The following is a 17,258-nucleotide window of genomic DNA, read 5'->3' on the forward strand; positions in this document are numbered from 1 at the left end:
CAGATCCCAGCTGGAAGCCGACTTATCTCCTCTCAGCTCCTGCCAGGCTGTTCCTCACACAACAAACACTAAGCTCCCTGCATAATGCCACCTACAGAGGAGGAAGCTCGCACCCTTCTGCCCTCCCGTTTCAAAGAACCAAGCTGAATCCTAAACTCCCAGGTCATCACCAACTTCTGTTTCGTCATCAGTGCCTCACCAGACAGCGCTGTCAAGGCTAGACCCTCGGAGCTGGGAAAGGCATGGCCTTGGGAAACAAGCCAATGTCCCACTCGTCTCCTAACACAGCCCCTCATTTATGGTGCCTCCACTGGTGCCAGACTTGTGCTAGGCATTCAAGGAACTAATGGGAAAAGCGGGCAGTTGGTGGTGGGGTGGGGGGGGGGGCATACCTGGCCCCCGAAGGAGAGACAGGGAGCAGGGTCCTAACATCAGCAGAATTTCCTCTTCTACCAAAGGAAGGGAAAGACCACATTGATTTCAACCTTTTTTCTCTTTTTTCAAATTCAAATAGAACCCCTTTTGCAAAACTGATCTTTTATGGGACTCCAAATATATAACTCGAGAGCACCTATTAGTGACCACCTCAAATAGTTAGGCGTTCTAGAACAGTGCTTCTCAAACTTTAACGTGCATGCGAATCCACAGCGGATCTGGCTAAAATGCAGATTTTGATATAGAGGTCTGGGCTGGGACCTGAAATTCTGCATTTCTAACAAGCTCACAGTTGATGTCAATGCTGGTGATCCATGGATCAAACTTTGGCTACTTAAAAAGTCTAGAGCTCTAGGATTTTAGGTTGAAATCCACTGATCTTTAGGCTAGAGAGACCATGAGACTCCCCACTCCCCATCCCTCAAGATATTAAACCAAGTCTCCTGGGTTAGATTCTCCTTCTCTGGTTTGAAGTCAGCTTCTGCAATCAACTCCAAACCAAGATCCTAGCATTGTCTCCTTCTTAACTCCCTCTGGCTCTAGGTGTTTGTCATCTCCACTAGGCAGTCTGAGAAAATTCCTAAGAGGCTTGGCCATGAGGAAGAGCTCTAAGGTGTAGCCTTCACTTTAACAGAAAAGTTCAAAAGGTTGAGGTCAATCTTCTCCACCCCCACCCGCCACCTCCCCACACACAGAGGAGAGACAGAATGACAGAGATAGAGAGATCAAGCCAGTGTTCCCAGTGGCTCTTGAAAAGGACAGACTTGTGACAGCCACTTTCTCCCTGCCCTCTCCTAACTGCAGCTGATAAATGATGGAAGCCATTTCCCTCACACCCTCCCTTGTCCCTTAGGCCCACCCACTTCAGCACTGAGATGCTCCCACTGAGGTCAAAGATATTTTTAGCTATGCTCATGTGGGCTCATGCTTGGCCAACCCTCCCTGGACATTAATCTTGGATTCCACAAATGCCAGGTCTTCTAATCCAGGAGGCACAGAGGCGACAGGGAAATCTGAGTGCACTGGAAAATGCAGCACATGGCCTTTTGAGGATTTTGTCCACATGCCACATATGATAAAAACAACAACAGTAATACCTAATGCTCAGAAAATGCTTCAGCATTTACAGAGTACTTCCACCAGCATTGCCTCATTTGATGTGCCCAAGAGGCTTATGGGAAAGATAAGGCAAAAATGATTTTTATTTCTATTTAATGGAAGGGCCAAGTGCTTGGGAAGATGACAGAGCTAATAGGTGACAAACTTGGGTCTTCAGCCTCCAGGTCCAAACTCAGTGCCCTTTACCATACCCCAGGCAACCCCAACCTTTTGCTTCTTCCTCTAGCTTGGTTTTGTTTTCTGGTTAAACATTGCAAGGAGCAATATCTGTAGACCTTTATATTAAAAGCCTGGGGTCACAAATACTTTTAAGAAGTGGAAGACTAGAGGCAAGGAAGAATGAGGCAGCTTATATCAGTCATGGCCCTGGGAGGAAGCAGAGGACACACTCAAAAGAGGGTGACCAAAGAGAGATTAGTTAAAAGATAATTTGCAAAGGTGTGGGTGGGGTTAAGGAAAACCAAGAGATGGTGATGCACCCTGAGGCTAACAACAACTGAGAGCTGTTACCAGTCCTTGGTGTGAAAGGGCAAAGGGAGAAGCACTTACCAGAATTTGACAACAGTGCTGGTAAGCTAGGAGAGGGCTGCCCAACAGGAGCTGTGACCTTTGACAGAGGTACACAGCCACTGCCAATCTACAGCCAGCAGAGAGTGGCCTAGGGGAAGAAATATCCACCCTTCCTTCTCACACTCTCAGATTACCTAATCAGTGTTGGGCTGACTCCAACCAGAAGCCAGAGGACATGGGGACGTACCGATTTCCACAAAGGTCAGCCTCCTGGAGAGGCAGGAAAAGAAGGAGGGAGAATGGATTTGGAGGGTCACACAGCTTCTGGCAGCTACCATAGCCAAGAAATTAGGGGAAGGGGAGATGGTACAGAGTCTGAGGGGTCAGAATTTGAAGGGGAGGTCATAGCCTGGGTCCTCCTAGAGTAGAGTCACCATAGAGCCCAGCTGCAGCTCTCTGGGAGCCAATCTGGCCCTGGGTCTCAGGGGAGCATAAGAAAACCAAACCAAGAGCTCCCAAGAGACCCTACTAACCCCACAGGCAGCGTTGGCCATTCTGGGGTCTGGGTTTAATTCCCAGTTCCTCCATTTTGCCTTGTGTGACCCTAGACAATTCATTTAATCTCTCTGAGCCTCTGTGCCCTTGTCTGTGAAATGAGTATAATAATAATCATGTCTGTGCTGCCTGTCTCAGGACAGGCCAGCACTTCACACACCAGGAATCCCATAAAAATGCCACATAAGGAAGCCATGTAAGAATGCCGTAGATTCCAAACAGCCTAGACCATATAAACCTCATTTGCTCTCTGTAAAATACAGCTCCTACTACTTAGATTTGAGGAAGGCCAAACGCAAAGAAGCCCTAGAATTATCTCAACTTTCTCTCATATAAAAAGAAGAAACGAGAAAGAGGTCCCACAGTTAGTGGCAGAGCTGGGACCACACTGGTGTATTCTCACAGTCCCTTGGTGCCCCTCCTACCTGCCCTTGAACGTGACAGTCAAATGAGATAAAGGATGAGGAAGTGTTTTGTCAACTGTACCGGTGGTTGTTATATCTGTAGTTAATATCAATCTTTCCCCTACAAACCTATCCCAGGGCTCAAAAATCCCACGGTTAGCTACATCTTCACAGGCTTGGTAAAATGTGAATATTTTACCAGAGCAAAGCACATGAATACCCCAGAGCACACCAGCAGATGTGTTTATCAGAGTAGCTAAGAATAAATGTCACTTAGCAGAGGACAGGATCCTGAGGGCACAGGACACAGGACAGGTAAGTTGTGATGGGTAGCCTGGGCAGGAAAGACCGGAGCTTGGTATGTGCTCAACGAAGGAAGCAGAGCTCAGTGGGGACACAGGGGATGGGGGCTTAGTCCTGACCCCATCTGGCTGGAGGAAGAATTGGATAGAGGAGGAAAGCCCAGCCCAGAGAGGCTGGCGGGCTTTGCCAAGGCCTCCCCAAGAGCTGGCAGAACCGGGCTCTGCTCTCACGGCCCTTCTTTAGCAGCCAGACTTTACGGGATAGCCTTCAGCAGACATTTCCATACGTCAACAGAGAGTTTGTTTGTGACAAGAGGATCACATCCCACATTGCAGCTTTTAATCTGAAAGCAAACATATAAACTCTTAGCGAAGATCCCCAGCTTTCAGCCTGTCTGGACGAGTTCACACACCAATGAGCTAATTCTGTTCTGCGTCTCTCATATTTCCCAGCACTCCAATCCAACTGCTCCTCTGCCCCACCGGATGCAATCATTCTTCCACACGTTCATTCAACAAACATTCATTGAGCATCTACTACAAGTTGGGTACAGTGCTTATCACTAGGAACACAATGGTGAATCCCTGCCCACACAGAGCTGACTAACCAGAGGAGGTTAATGGAAGCCACCAAACTGCAGGGAAACAAAGATATGAGCGAAGACTGGGTCAATCCAGAGCCTAGTGCTGAGCAAAGCCATTTGCTGCTCTTGGAAGGGCCACCTTCAGCACAAATGTCCTAAACAGGATTGTACGTAGTACATCCAGAGAGCCTAACTCTCCCTCTATAAAGACAAGGGCAGTCTAATGCTGTGTCCCAGAATATGAGAGGTAGTCGGACACTCTGGGGACAATTCCCAACCCCACTGCTTAGTGTACCACCTTGGGTGAATTCTTTCTCCTCTCAGAGGCTCCCATTCCTCCTCTGGGTTACAGCAATAATTATAATGCCTCCCTCATGGAACTGCTATAGGAATTAGATACAGTAATACATGTCAAGCTCTGAGAATAGTTCCCGGTATGGCAAGTACTCAATAAATAGTCACTGCTACAGGTAAACTGAGGCTAAGGGGGGACATGACTCACCTAATGCCTCTCACCTAGTTAGGAGCAGATCTAGGTTTGGAAGCTAGATGTCCCAACACCAGGTGAGTGTTCTTTCCACTCTGCATAACTTATTCCCTTCCCACCAGGGAATCCACAATGTGAATTTAGCCATGTCCCATTCTGAATGTTTAAACAAACTAGGAAATTTGAGACTGTATTATCATATAGAGCCTTTCTTGTTTGGGCCACTGGAAAGATTATATTTCTTCCACTCAAGTAACCCCATTGCCAACAGCCAATCATCTGCCTCACCCTCCTTGCTAAGGAACCTGAAGCCTCTGACTCCATGGCCAGCACTCAGGGCCAAGTATTTCCTCCCAGCCTTATCTCGCTGAATCACTATACCCCTACAGCCCAAATCTTTAACAGTTACTTCCCCATCTCACTTCTTTGCTTAGATTGAGTGCTGTTTTCACAATCCCATTGGCTAGAGGTTTGCAAACAGGTGCAGAATCTGTGAGTCCCTGACATGACGATCAGAGGTCCTGCAATGGGTCAGCAGATCCACCCAACTCACAATCAGGGCGGCGACGAGCCATTGCCAGAACTCAGTGAAATTAACAGACGCAGGGATCTGTGTCACACCAGAGCATATTTAACAGCCCACTGACAACTTGCATTCTAAGCCCTAACCACTTAACAATTCCACGGAATCACAAGTGTTACAGCTTCATGCAACTTTAGAAATGATTGGCTCTGCTCTCCCTTTTTGTAGGAGTGCTAGAGTTTTAGAGTGGAAATTAGAATGAAGAGGAAGAGAGTGTAGGGGTTCAAAGTTTGGACCCTGTAGCCAAACTGCCCAGGTTCAATCCTGATTCTACCAATTATCATGAGGCCTTGGCCAAGTTACTTCATGTCTCTGTGCTTCTGTTTCCCCACCAGCAAAATGGGGTAAAGGTACTTACCTTACAGGATCACTATGAAAATTGAATAAGGTAATAACTTACAAAGTGCCTGGAACAGTTTCTGGCACATAACAAGCATCACGTGTTTGTAGAAGAGGTAAACTAAGATGACGGGAGACTAGGTAAGTCTCAGTGAGTCACGTGCCCACTCGGGGCACACACAGATTGCATTCAACAGTGTCTAGGGGCCCCTGATTTTCACTATCATGGTGACAGCATTCCTTGCTGGGACAGTTACGCTGGAAATCCCACCTGTGCTGCTCTCCGAGATGTCAAAGCAGCTCTTTGGAAGTGCCAAGGAAGAGGATGGTCACCTGAGGCTGAACTCATGTCTCCAAGGCAAAACCCTCTGCAACCTTCACTTTGGCCTTGGCCTTAGCCAAAGCCATTGCAGGAGGCTCCTCGGGAGGTTGGAAACGGAGAGTGTGCCCACGGCCACCTCCACAGAGCCTCTGTCAGACATCAGCACACCGAGCAGTCGCCGGGCACTCTTCCACCGCTGGTCTTCCCTCTCTGTCTCTGTCTGATCCACCTCCTGTTTGATCTCTTGAAGGTGGCTGAGGACTCAGAATCCTCTCGTGGCCCCACCCAGGTATTCTTCTTCAGACCTTGAGTCCACAAATATAACTCTATGATTTATTTGATTCTGCTGCTTTGGGTTTTTGGGAGTGAGGAGAAAAGGGTGACAATGGAGAAAAGATACAAATTGGATGTGTACAAAGAGTTCTAATTCAGCAGGTGCACTGCTCACTGAAGATGAGGAAAGAGTGCCAGCCTCACTGGTGCCTGACACAAGCCTTGAGTGACAGGAAAGCTCCCCGGAGGCCTGTGGACCCTCCCTAGAGTGCAGGCTGTCTTTACACACCTCCTCGTTTGCTCTCCCTTTGACGTCGAGAGCAGGGAGTGGATGCACAGGTGTTCAGACTCAGGGCACTCCTCTCCTTCCCCCTCAACAGCCCTGGCTCAAGCTCTCGTCACTCTCACCTTATACTCCCATCTCTCAGCCACCCCTCCGCTTCCAGTCCTCCCTGCAATCCGCCTGCATTTCCTGTAAATCACCACTCCAGGAGCCAGCTTCTTACAATGCCATTGTCCTACTCCACACTCCCGGTCTCCCTATAGCTTCCAGGACACAGTCAAACTCCTCACTGGCCCTCAGATCCCACTGGTCTTAACCCCCAGCTCTCCTACTCACCCAAAATGATGCTGTGCTTTTCCATGCCAAGCTGTCATTCTTCATCCTCCACTGAGAATACCTTACCTCCATTCCTCTTTGGAAACTGTGGGCTCTAATCATTTACCAACTGGGTGACCTGGGGAAAATTACTTAACCTCTCTGAGCCTCATGTTCTTCATCTACAAAATGATGCTATCTAAGAGGACTGCCCTTTTCCCATTCCATATTCTACGTGGTATTATGGTGGTTTTCCCACTTATCCTGTCTCCCTCTTTGGAAGCAGGGACTGTGACTGACCCACCTCAGATCCTTTGTCTCATCTAAAACTAGATCCTGGCATTTAGAAGGTGCTCAGTAAAGGTTTTCTTCATTTCGATGTCCCTCTAGACCCTGCAAGGAGGGCAAGAGAAAGTCAGTGGTGATCCTGAACTGCTCGGGAGTAATGGGTCCCTCTTCAGAAATGAGGCAGAGCATCTCACTGTGGGACTCTGCCTGCGAGGACACACAGCACAGCCTGGGCATCCAGAGGGACTAACTGGTCAGCTCTGTGAACCTTGCGCTCACGTCCCAACACCGTACTTCACAAAGCTGGGACCAGTGCTGTTCTTGGTCACCAGAAAGAACAGGGGAAGCGAGTGCAAGAAAGTGCTGCATTTAGCACTGACAGTCTGCTTGGGAAATGGGAGAAGAGGAGAGAAGAGATCCTATTCTCTGAGACTGGGGGAAGGAAAATGAGAGTGGGAGGGAAAAGAGCTGTGGCTTATGCTCTGCCAGGCTCAAATGTACATGGAATTGATTAGGGATCTCCTCCTCCTAGTTACCTGGAGCTCCACAGCTTGATGAGGGTGACCTCAGAGGGGTCCCAGCTCTCTGATTCACCTGAACCACAAGCCTTGGTTGGCAGGCGCACAGCTGCCTCTGCCCTAAGCTGACCTCATTTGAAATTCTCCAGGCTGCCGTTGTGGCCAGAGCTAAAGCATGGTCACGGGACTCAGTCGCTCTAGGCTGTAGGTCAGCTGAATCACAGTAGCTGTCTCCTCTGAATTCCAATCTGAAGAGAAAGGCTGGCCTGCCCCACACCTCCCAGGAGTCAAGATCTGAAGGGAGCCCAGGGACCATGCAGTCTAGTCTAAGCTGGGCCCGGAAAGAAAGTGTTGTACCACTGGGCAGTGATAGAGCCAGACCTGGAACACAGAGCTCAGGCTCTCAGCCCCGTGCACTTTCCACTCCCTCAAGGTGCTCCTGCTGGCTGTTCAATGCAAGGACATAACCCGTGAAGAAAGGAGGAGGTTGTGAAACGCTTCCACTAGAAGCCCGGGGGCGGCTGACAGCCAAGTGGTTCTCTCCCAACCCTCCTAACCTAGTCTCAATTCAGCACTTTTCAGCCCACTCTTTGGTGTTACCCATCTTCTCCACGAGGCCAAGGCCTGCCTTCCACCGAGCAGCCCCTGAGAACAGCTAAGTTCACTTCTGCTTGCCCCTTCCCGGACACCTTTACTGGCAAGACCTTTCTATTGAGCAATCACCTTGTGCAAACTGACTCTTCCTTGCCCTCCACAATTACTCGGCAACTCTGCAAAACAGTAACCCAACTGTTTATTTTTATTTCAAGTTCAAGATTGAAAAGCTAGCTTTGTAGTTTTTTTCTTTCCCTTGAGGAAGTTACTAGGCACCTGAGGGATTTCTGGTTTTTGACTCCTGACTACCAACTCGACATGCCTCCATCTTCTGCTAGCCCTCTGTCTGTGCCAGATGACACAGGAGGGGCCAGGGAGGAAACAGGATATCCCTCTAGAGGGAAGATACCCCCCACATGGAGACTTGCCATTCACTCAACCTCTGCCCAAACCACTCGTCCCCAGGGCCACCAACCAATTCAGGCTTCCACTGCATCCCACCAGCCCGGGTCATTATCTTCTATGTTTGTTTTCCATTTTATAGTTTACAAAGAATTTTAACCTCATTGCATATGATGTCCAGGACCTCCTTGAAGGATAGACAGGGCAGATTTTCACTGTAGAGAAGAGATAATCATATATATTTATTTACGTATCTGGGACTGATCTGACCAAGTTGACCCAGTTAGAAAGCAGGACAGTCAGCCTTCTGACTCCAAGTCCAGTGCTCCTTATGATCTTTCTTCTCCTATTTACTCTCCTGATTATCTGTCTTGCATACCCAGCTAAAAGAAATTTTCTAGAACACCACTCTTTTCAGACTACTCTTGCATTCACAAAGCTTCAGAGACTCCTAAATAGCTGCAGGATAGAATTCCAATGGTTCAGTGTGACTCCAACATGTCTCCCTAATACTATTTCCAGGACTTCAGCCTGATAGGTCTATTTGAATTTCCTGCAACATCCTATGCACTTGTTAAACCTTTGGACCTTTATTCTATTGCTTTCTTAGACCTCCTCATGCTACAGTTCGGATTTACCCTGCAAGATGCCGCTTCATTAAGGGCTATCTCCTGCTAGAAGTCTCCCCTGGAAAGCCTCAGCCCACAGTGAAATTCCACAGCCTGTGTCAACCACACTACTGTCTGGGCCTAGAGAGCAAACCTGCATCAGGCAGGGATTGAAAGTTGACTCTACCTGCACTTTGCACATCAGGAAAGGGTCATCACGTGCATCTCTTGGTGACTCTCTGCTAAATATCAGGTTCAAGAAGAGTTTGGGGCAGGAATTGCCTTCTCATGACTAAACAGGAAACACTATAGAAAAAATGTTGGATCAAAAGTAAAAAAATTTCATTCCGTCACCAAAGTATTAAATGTGCCCTCCTTTGTCCAAGGAGGAGAAGGAAGAAGGGGTGGAAAGAGTACCCGAGTTCAGAGCAAAAGGGCCTGATTCCCATCTCTGGCTCCTCAGGGCCCCATAATGAACAGACAGCACTAGGAGTGGCGTCCCAGCACTGTGGGTCACTAGCGGTGTCCCTATACCATTTCACATTGGAGCCTCAGGTTTCCTAACTGGAAAATGGGGGGGGGGGGGGGGTTACCCCTGCCATGCCCATCTCACTGGATAACAGATATGAATGTGTTTTGTAAGTGTAAACTCTAGACCTATGTGAGGGACTGTTAATTTCCAAAGTCCAGACCACCCTCTCCTCCCTACCCCTGCCCAACGTCTTTCCTCTGCTAACATCCAGGAGACTGTTTGGATCCACAAGAGTGAATACTCCCTTTTGTACCTATACAGTTGACTGATGGCCCTCTGATACTGGAAATGTCCCAGGATCCTTGAGCTATTATTAGAGACGGTTAAATTGGCAGAGGGAGGCTATAAACAGCCAGCATGGCCATCTCTAACATTTTGGTTTCCCATTTCAGTAACCAGTTTCAAAATAAAACCTTTCCTTTAAAGAGAGTGCATATCAGCAGTTCTTCAAACACTGAAAGGAAAGAGAATTGCATTTTGCAAGATTGGGGAATTGGTCTTCCGTGAGCTTGCTCAGCCCCGGGCCATAACCCAGGAACATCAGTTCCAAACTGCTACTTGAGCCTTGAAGTTCAGCCAAGTTGGGTGGGCTTTTGGGAGCCTCCCCTGCTGGCTTATCTGAGGTGCCGTGCCCTGTCCTGGGATAAATGTCCATGACTCCAAATGGGGCAGAACCTCAGGGGAGAGCAAGGGCATTAAAGAGGGAGGAATTTGAGGCAGAGGGTCTCCAGGGTTCTTGCTCCTGAGTCGATGCCTGCCTCTGAGCTACCCTCAGGAATTTACAATTCCCACATTTTTGTCTGAAGTACCCTTGGGTTCCAGGCTTCCATGGCCTGGCAGGCTGCTGTCAATCATCCTTAACCGCCCCCCTCCCCTAACATACATTTGCAACCTCGCTTCATTTACCATCCCTACCCCCTCTAAAGCAGCCAAGATATTTTAAAACCCTTGTTTTGATCTTCTTTGCATATCAGTTACACTATTTCTGAGCGTGTTTATTTTTATTTTTTTTTCCGGTGGTGAGCCCGTTGCTTTGAGCCCTCTGCTCACACGTTTCCACTTCCTCTCACTTTCCTGCACACAGGCTGTGGCCTCCGGGCGTGTGGCTCAGGCTAGGCTGGATGGTTCTCATGGGTCTGTGGCTTTGATGGAGCCAGGGGAGGTAGGTTCTCCTAACACTGGTGCTCCATTGCTCCTGACATCTGCAGAGGCAAGAGTGAAATTTCAGTTATGTTTTCTCTGCCTCATCTCCCAAGGAAGTAATTCTGACAATCAGTCAGGGGTGGAGGGGTGGTGGAGGGGAGGGGAGGGGAGGGGAGGTTAGGGGAAGGACCCTGGACGGAGCATAAGAGAGATCAGAGTTTTAGTTCCATTTTTGACACTGACCTTGAGAAAATCCTCTACTCTCTTAGAGTTGGACTTAAAATTTCTAGAGCTCCTTCTGGCTCTAACTTTCTAGGATTCTAACCAACATAGGGATGCTGCTCTATCAACATAGTAAGCAGCAAAACAACTTCTTTATTGAGGATCAGTTTAGGGCCGTGTTCTGAGATGCATGGGTTAAAGGGACAGGGATAGTTGAGGTATCCCACTCTCTGGGAATGATGGCTGAGATCTGTGGGATAAAGCAGCCCTTCGTGATAGGTTCTTGTGAAATACGTGTGATATGACTTATGAAAAGTCCATGCCGAACCCTGCTAACAAGGCATGACATATATCTAAACCCACATGCTTCCCAACATTTTTCATATCACGGCATACTTAGAAAATGATATTATTAGTATAGCACATGGTGCAAATGAACAAGGCTGCTCTTGATGGCTGGCAATCAACCGTTAATTCAGTCTGTACTGGGTCCTTTCTGACCCTCCAAGGACTGGGAAGACTATATTCAGGTCCACTGGGGTCCAGATTTGGGAAGACTTTGTTGAAAGGATTAAGACAACTCCTTGTTTAACCAGGAAAACAAGGGCATTCTGTTCTATGAAAAACCACAAAATTCTAGAAAAGGTAGAACAGGTAAAAAGGTGGGTCCTGAAACCAGACCCATATGATTCAGATAGAGAATCCACCATTTGCCAACTCTGTGCCCTCGGGAAACACTAAAGCTCAGTTTCTTCTGTCTTGGAAAGGGAAACAATATTCTCAACCTCCATAGGACTATATAAGGTAATGCACCTCAGCACATTCTAAGGACTCAATAAACTTTAGCTATTGTTATTATGGCTAGTGCTAGACAGGAAACTAAAGGTCATCTCCTCCAATCCTGTCACTGAAAGAAGAGGAAACTTTGACTTGATCAAAGTCACACAGCTAGCTAGCAACTGAGCTGGCACTAGAGCCCAAGTCTTCTAATTTCAGTTCAGTCTTGTGCTTTCACATAATGAAGGGAATGATATATCACTCTGTATTAAAAAGTTTCCAAATTCCTAAGTATTTAGGGTGGGTTCTCCTTCCCTGATGACGTTTGGAAGATAGGACTGTTCACATTTGTTTTAAATTGGTTTACCAGTGACCCTGCCTTTAGGCACGGGCATGAATGAGATGACCTCCTGGAAGTTTGCCTCGTATTACAAGTAGGTAGCCAAGGACCTGCTTCCTCGGCTTCCGAAGGCATGGGAATGGGTACAGCAGCTACACATCTACTGTTCCAGATGCCAAAGGTACTCGGTCATCAATCCAGAAGCCCCATTTTACGTGTGAACATCTTGCATCTCTGGTTCACTCAGAGCTGCACATCATATTCAACAGCAAAAAGAAGACTAGAGCTTGGATCTCAGACTTCCTGCGGGTGCTCATTCTACACAGCTCACAAAGAAAGTGGGATTTAAGACTCATTGTCTGCATATACTGACCGTGTCACCCAAGTGACTTGCCCTGCAAACTCAATGACCAATTTAAACGTGTTTTCTTCCTTTCTTTGTTTCCTACCAACCACAAGGAATTAAGGCAATTTATAGGAAATAGAATAATGAATAATGAAGCATGCATAACAATAAACTCTAATATCATAGAAATAAACCATAGGATACCCAGGCCCATGCTGTCTGAGGTGGTAGCCACCAGGCACATTTGTCTATTTAAATTTAAATTAATTAAAATTAAATACAGTAAAAAATTTAGTTCCTCAGGTTTACTAGCCACATTTCAGGTGCTTAGTAGCCACATATGGCTAGTGGCTACTTATTGGACATTGCAGATACAGAGTATTTTCATGATTGCAGACAGTTCTACTGGATAGTGCTGTCTAGACAGGTAACCAGGTCCTACAGTCCCACACATTTACAATAATTCAGCCAAAATTGTGCCTCTGAGCTTTGTGTCAGCACAGCCAAAAAACCACATGAAGTTAGTTGTGCCGCAACCAGTTCCTCAAGAGAAGCAAAGCTTTTCTAGCTCTTAGACCTAAAAGAACTCCTCATATGGGGCTTTACAGAGAAGGTCACCGAGTGACACAACAAATAACGTCCTTGGAAATCACAAGGGACGAGGAAGCACAAATTTCAATGTCAAGTTTTATATTAACTCACTGTAAAAGTTGAGGGTGGGGCCGGCCCGGTGGCTCAGCTGTTAAGTTCGCACGTTCCGCTTTAGCGACCTGGGGGTCACTGGTTCGGATCCCAGGCGCAGACAGGGCACCGCTTGGCACCCATGCTGTGGTAGGCATCCCACGTATAAAGTCGAGGAAGATGGGCATGGATGTTAGCTCAGGGCCAGTCTTCCTCAGCAGAAAGAGGAGGATTGGCAGCAGATGTTAGCTCAGGGCTAATCTTCCTTAAAAAAAAAAAGTTGAGGGTGTAATTCACCTACCTTCAACTAAATGAAAGCACTTTTCCTGTGGGGGTGGGGTGGAAGTGGGATACTTATTTCCGTGGTCCTGGAGAGGAATACCTTAGCAACACTGGTCAGGGGAATGACATCTGTGCTGAGGCCTGAATGGGAAGGGGAAGCCGCCATTGGAGATCTGGAAGAAGAGCATCTAAACAGAAGAAAAAGCAAGTGCAGAGTTCCTCAAGTTGGAAAGTATTGGTAGGTTTGAGGGAGAAAAAGCCCAGTGAACACTGTGGACGGGGTTGAGAATGGAGGGAGATGCTGCTGGACAGCTAGTCAGGGGCCATGTCCTGTAGAGTTTTATAGCTCAAGTTAAGAAGGTTTAACAGAGAGATGACATTATAATTTATGGTTTTAGAAACATCATTCTGGCTACTGTGTGAAAAGCTGACTAGAGGGGGCAAAAGTCCAGACAGGAAAAACATGATGATAGTTGGAGTAAGATGGTCAGCAGGAGAGATGATGAAAAATAGTTTAAGTTGACATATATTTTAGATGTAAGGTCACTAAGACTTGATGCTGGATTAAAAGTGGTGTTTGAGGGAAATAAAGAAAACTAGGACAACTCAGTTATTTACCCCGAACAAATGGCTAGGAGGTTCAGTACCACTTACTGTGACAGCGAAGACTTGGGGGCGGGGGAAGGGTAGATCGATTGCTTGGTTCGGGTCATGGTTTGTGTGAAATGCCTACTAAATAGGCAGTTCGAGTTATCAAGTCTGGCGCTCAAGGGAGAAGTCAGACGGAGATAGAGATTTGGAGTTATCTGCATATAGATGGTCTATTAAAGCCATGGGACTCAATGAGTTCACCTAGGAAGCATACAGACAGAATAGACACAAGAACCACACAGCACTCCAAATTTGACCCAGAGGAGGGAGAGCCAGACAAGGAGACAGGAAGGTGAGGGCAAATGAGGTGAGTATAGAATTGCAGGAGTCTAGAGCAGAAAATGTTCAAAGAGGTAGGAAGGATCAGTCATGTTGACTTCTACTAATAATCCAGTTAGTTGAGTACATTTTGCCTTTGGAAACGTGTAAATCATTGGTGACCTTGATAAGGGCTATTTAAGTGGAGTGATAGGATCAGAAGAAACTTGGAGAAGAGTTGAGGAGAGAATGGGAGAGCCGACAAACGGAGACAGGAAATATAGATCTTCCTTTTTGATGTTTTTTGTGAAGACATCAGAAAAATGGGGTGGTAGCTGGAGGGACATGTAGGATCAAGGGAGACCTGTTGTTTTTTAATGATTTTTATAAAGGCATATTTGTGTCTGGATAAGATGGATGTAACCGAACAAGAGAAAAGGATGTGGCAGGAGAGAAGTACATGAAAGGGGTTAGGATCCAGACAAATGGAAGGATTGACCTTAGAAGTCCTGACAGTCCCTCCACTGTAATAGGAGGAGGCAGTACATGTGGGTAGGATGCAGGTGAGTTAAGAAGTTAGTGGTAGAAAAATGGAATAATTCTTCTCTGATAGTAAGGAAGGAAGGTCATCACCCTGGGGTATAGAGAGGGTAAAGCTTGGTGGAGATTTAAGGACGGAAGTGATGGTGTGAAAGAGCTGATCCAGAGACTGAAAAATCAAATTTTCTAGAGGTGTTATAGGGCGGTCTGGCAGGGTCCATCTGAGGTTTGTGGTCATAAATTTAAAGTGAACGCATGCAATGTTCTTCACAGCATCCTGCTGCTTAGGAGCAAGCAAAGGAGGAGGGAGAGGATGATTACAATTCATCAGGACTGGGGTTTTACCCCAAGTTAGAATAAAAGGAAAAGCAGCAAAGGAATTTAAGGTGTTGGAAAGAGTGATTATGATACATAGCAGAGAGGGTTAAGGCTGGGATAGGGGTTAATGCCAGTCGGTAATGCCGCATCACCGGGCTCCACATATTTCCAAACTATCTGCCTGGACCACCAAAATGCCAAGAGTTTTCCTTTCCCCAAAAAGGGAGCTCATTACTGACATCTCTTGATTCTCACCACATTTAAAATACCCACTTCAGAGTTATGCGTCCAATTAGAGACTCGGTGTTGGGCACCAGACTGGGAGGAAGAGCCACTCCTGAGCACAGAGGGGAACATTTTTCCTAGTAACACAGACTCTGCAGCTGAGTCTCACCACATCGCTTATACCTAGGAGACAGTGTGGCTGGTGGGAAAACACCAGATTTGCAGAAAGAAGTCCTGGGTTTCGGTCAGTGTCTGTCACACTTACAAAGTGAGAAGGTTCCCTCACACCCTGAGCCTCTCTTCCCTCTTGTCATAACTCTGGCCCTGCCTAAATTGCAGCGTGCTACACAGATCTGACGAGATGGTGAACATAAAACCATCTCAAGTGCAAGAAATTACGGAGATGTGAGAAATTACGTTAGTATTATGAGTCTGTACCTGGCACTAAATGCAAATCTAAGGCAATTACCAGTATGGGATTTTGATTTCAAATGTCTGCAAATATGGGTCACTATGGCTTATAAGCAATTTGCCTTAAAATTTGAAAATGATGAAATGCTTAAAATGAAAGGCAAGTGCATTTCAAAATAGAAGCAATGGGCAGCAAGTTTCTCTTTTTTGTGCAACATCCTCTGAACTCATGGCTCTCACAGTGCAGGATATTGCTGCAGTTGGCAGTCCCGTGTGTTTTGAACAGCACAGAACTAATGCCTGAGTCACTCTGCAATCCTGAGTGAATGACTTTACCTTTCAAAACCTCAGTCACCTTCTCTGTAAAGTGGGAAGAACTGTACCACCTCCTACTCAACTTAAGGGACAACAGGAAGATTCGATGCTTTTAAGAGAAAGAAAAGTCACTGGAAAGTACTCTTGGTTACTTTGAGAAGCGGTTGGTACAAATGTGAAGTGTCACTATTGTTGAATGTGAGCAATCCTTCCCACCCCCACCATGTCCCCGAGCTACAGTGTGAGCTGTGTTAGAGGCTATTTTTAAATTCTCATCTCTGGAAGCATATGGTCCTGCCCAGTGCCAAAAAGAGAAAACGGACCTGCTTCTGTTTGCTTGCTTATTTGTTTCGATCTGATAGAGCATTTTCTATGTTCTGGTAAAGATTATCCTTCCTACCCCAAACTTTTAAAGTGAGCCCTAAAGATTTTTGCAACACAGCCTGAAATAGACGGTGGCAATAAAACTTGCTTATGTAACAATAAAGGCCATTGGAGGGCAATGGCGTGTTTATACAGATCTCCTTCCCTCTGTATCAGTTCAGAAGTTTCAGGGTTTGCCTGGTTGTTTATTATTATTGTTATTTCTTTTGTTTTTGTGCCTTATTAACGTCAACTACTATTGCTAGAAGCCCTTTCCTGCTCCAAATATACAGTATGTCTATCATAATCTTCGGTTTTGCTGCCCCCTCTAACTGACCTGACTTCACCCTCTCTGCTTGGCTATTTGGCAAGACTGTTCTGAATCTAGTTAAACTTCCCACTCATTGAATTTGATTTCTGACAGCAAATCCCTGGAAAGATATCCAGCTGATCAGTTGAAAAAGGAAAGAGATGAAGACACCTATATCGCAGGTTCACGGGACCTGAATTTTGTGCAAGGGCAAAAAAATCCTCCAGTTGAAATAAAGAAGAAAGATAAGGATTGCATAAGTCTTTCTTTGTTTTTTACGTATTTATTTATTCTGTAAAGTCCAGAATCCAACTCTCTTGTCTCTGGGTCAAGTGATAAATAGTGAGGAGATTTCGTGGCACTTTGCTTTTCTAATGTGAAAGGTAATTTATAAATAAGGGTGATGAGGAAAACTCAGGAAGACAGGGCCTGCAACTTCAATTAAATGGCTTAATCAAGAAGATATAAGAGGATTTTAAAGTGTTCTCTATGACCCTGAAGGCCAATAAGAGAGCCAATCAGGAAAATTCACAAAAGCTCAAAATAAAAACATCGTGAAACTATAGACACATCCAACCATGGGAAGGTCTTCCTCAAGTGGTAGTGAACTCCTTTCATTAGAG

At 46.3% G+C, this 17,258-nt stretch overlaps 1 long non-coding RNA gene across 3 annotated transcripts in view; it reads right to left on the reverse strand.

Annotated features, from left to right (window-relative positions):
- Window positions 1-272: 272 nt before the first annotated feature.
- LOC106782004 (uncharacterized) overlaps window positions 273-17,258 on the reverse strand; it is a 41,725-nt gene continuing 24,739 nt past the window's right edge. For all 3 annotated transcript variants that reach the window (XR_011428787.1, XR_011428788.1, XR_001378832.3), the window contains 2 exons: window positions 12,984-13,227; window positions 273-10,655 (listed from right to left, as the gene is read on the reverse strand). This is a non-coding gene — a long non-coding RNA (uncharacterized lncRNA). The remainder of the gene's footprint in view (window positions 10,656-12,983; window positions 13,228-17,258) is intronic.

This window comes from Equus caballus, chromosome 19, assembly GCF_041296265.1.
Source record: "Equus caballus isolate H_3958 breed thoroughbred chromosome 19, TB-T2T, whole genome shotgun sequence".
In the NCBI taxonomy this organism is placed as follows: domain Eukaryota; kingdom Metazoa; phylum Chordata; class Mammalia; order Perissodactyla; family Equidae; genus Equus; species Equus caballus.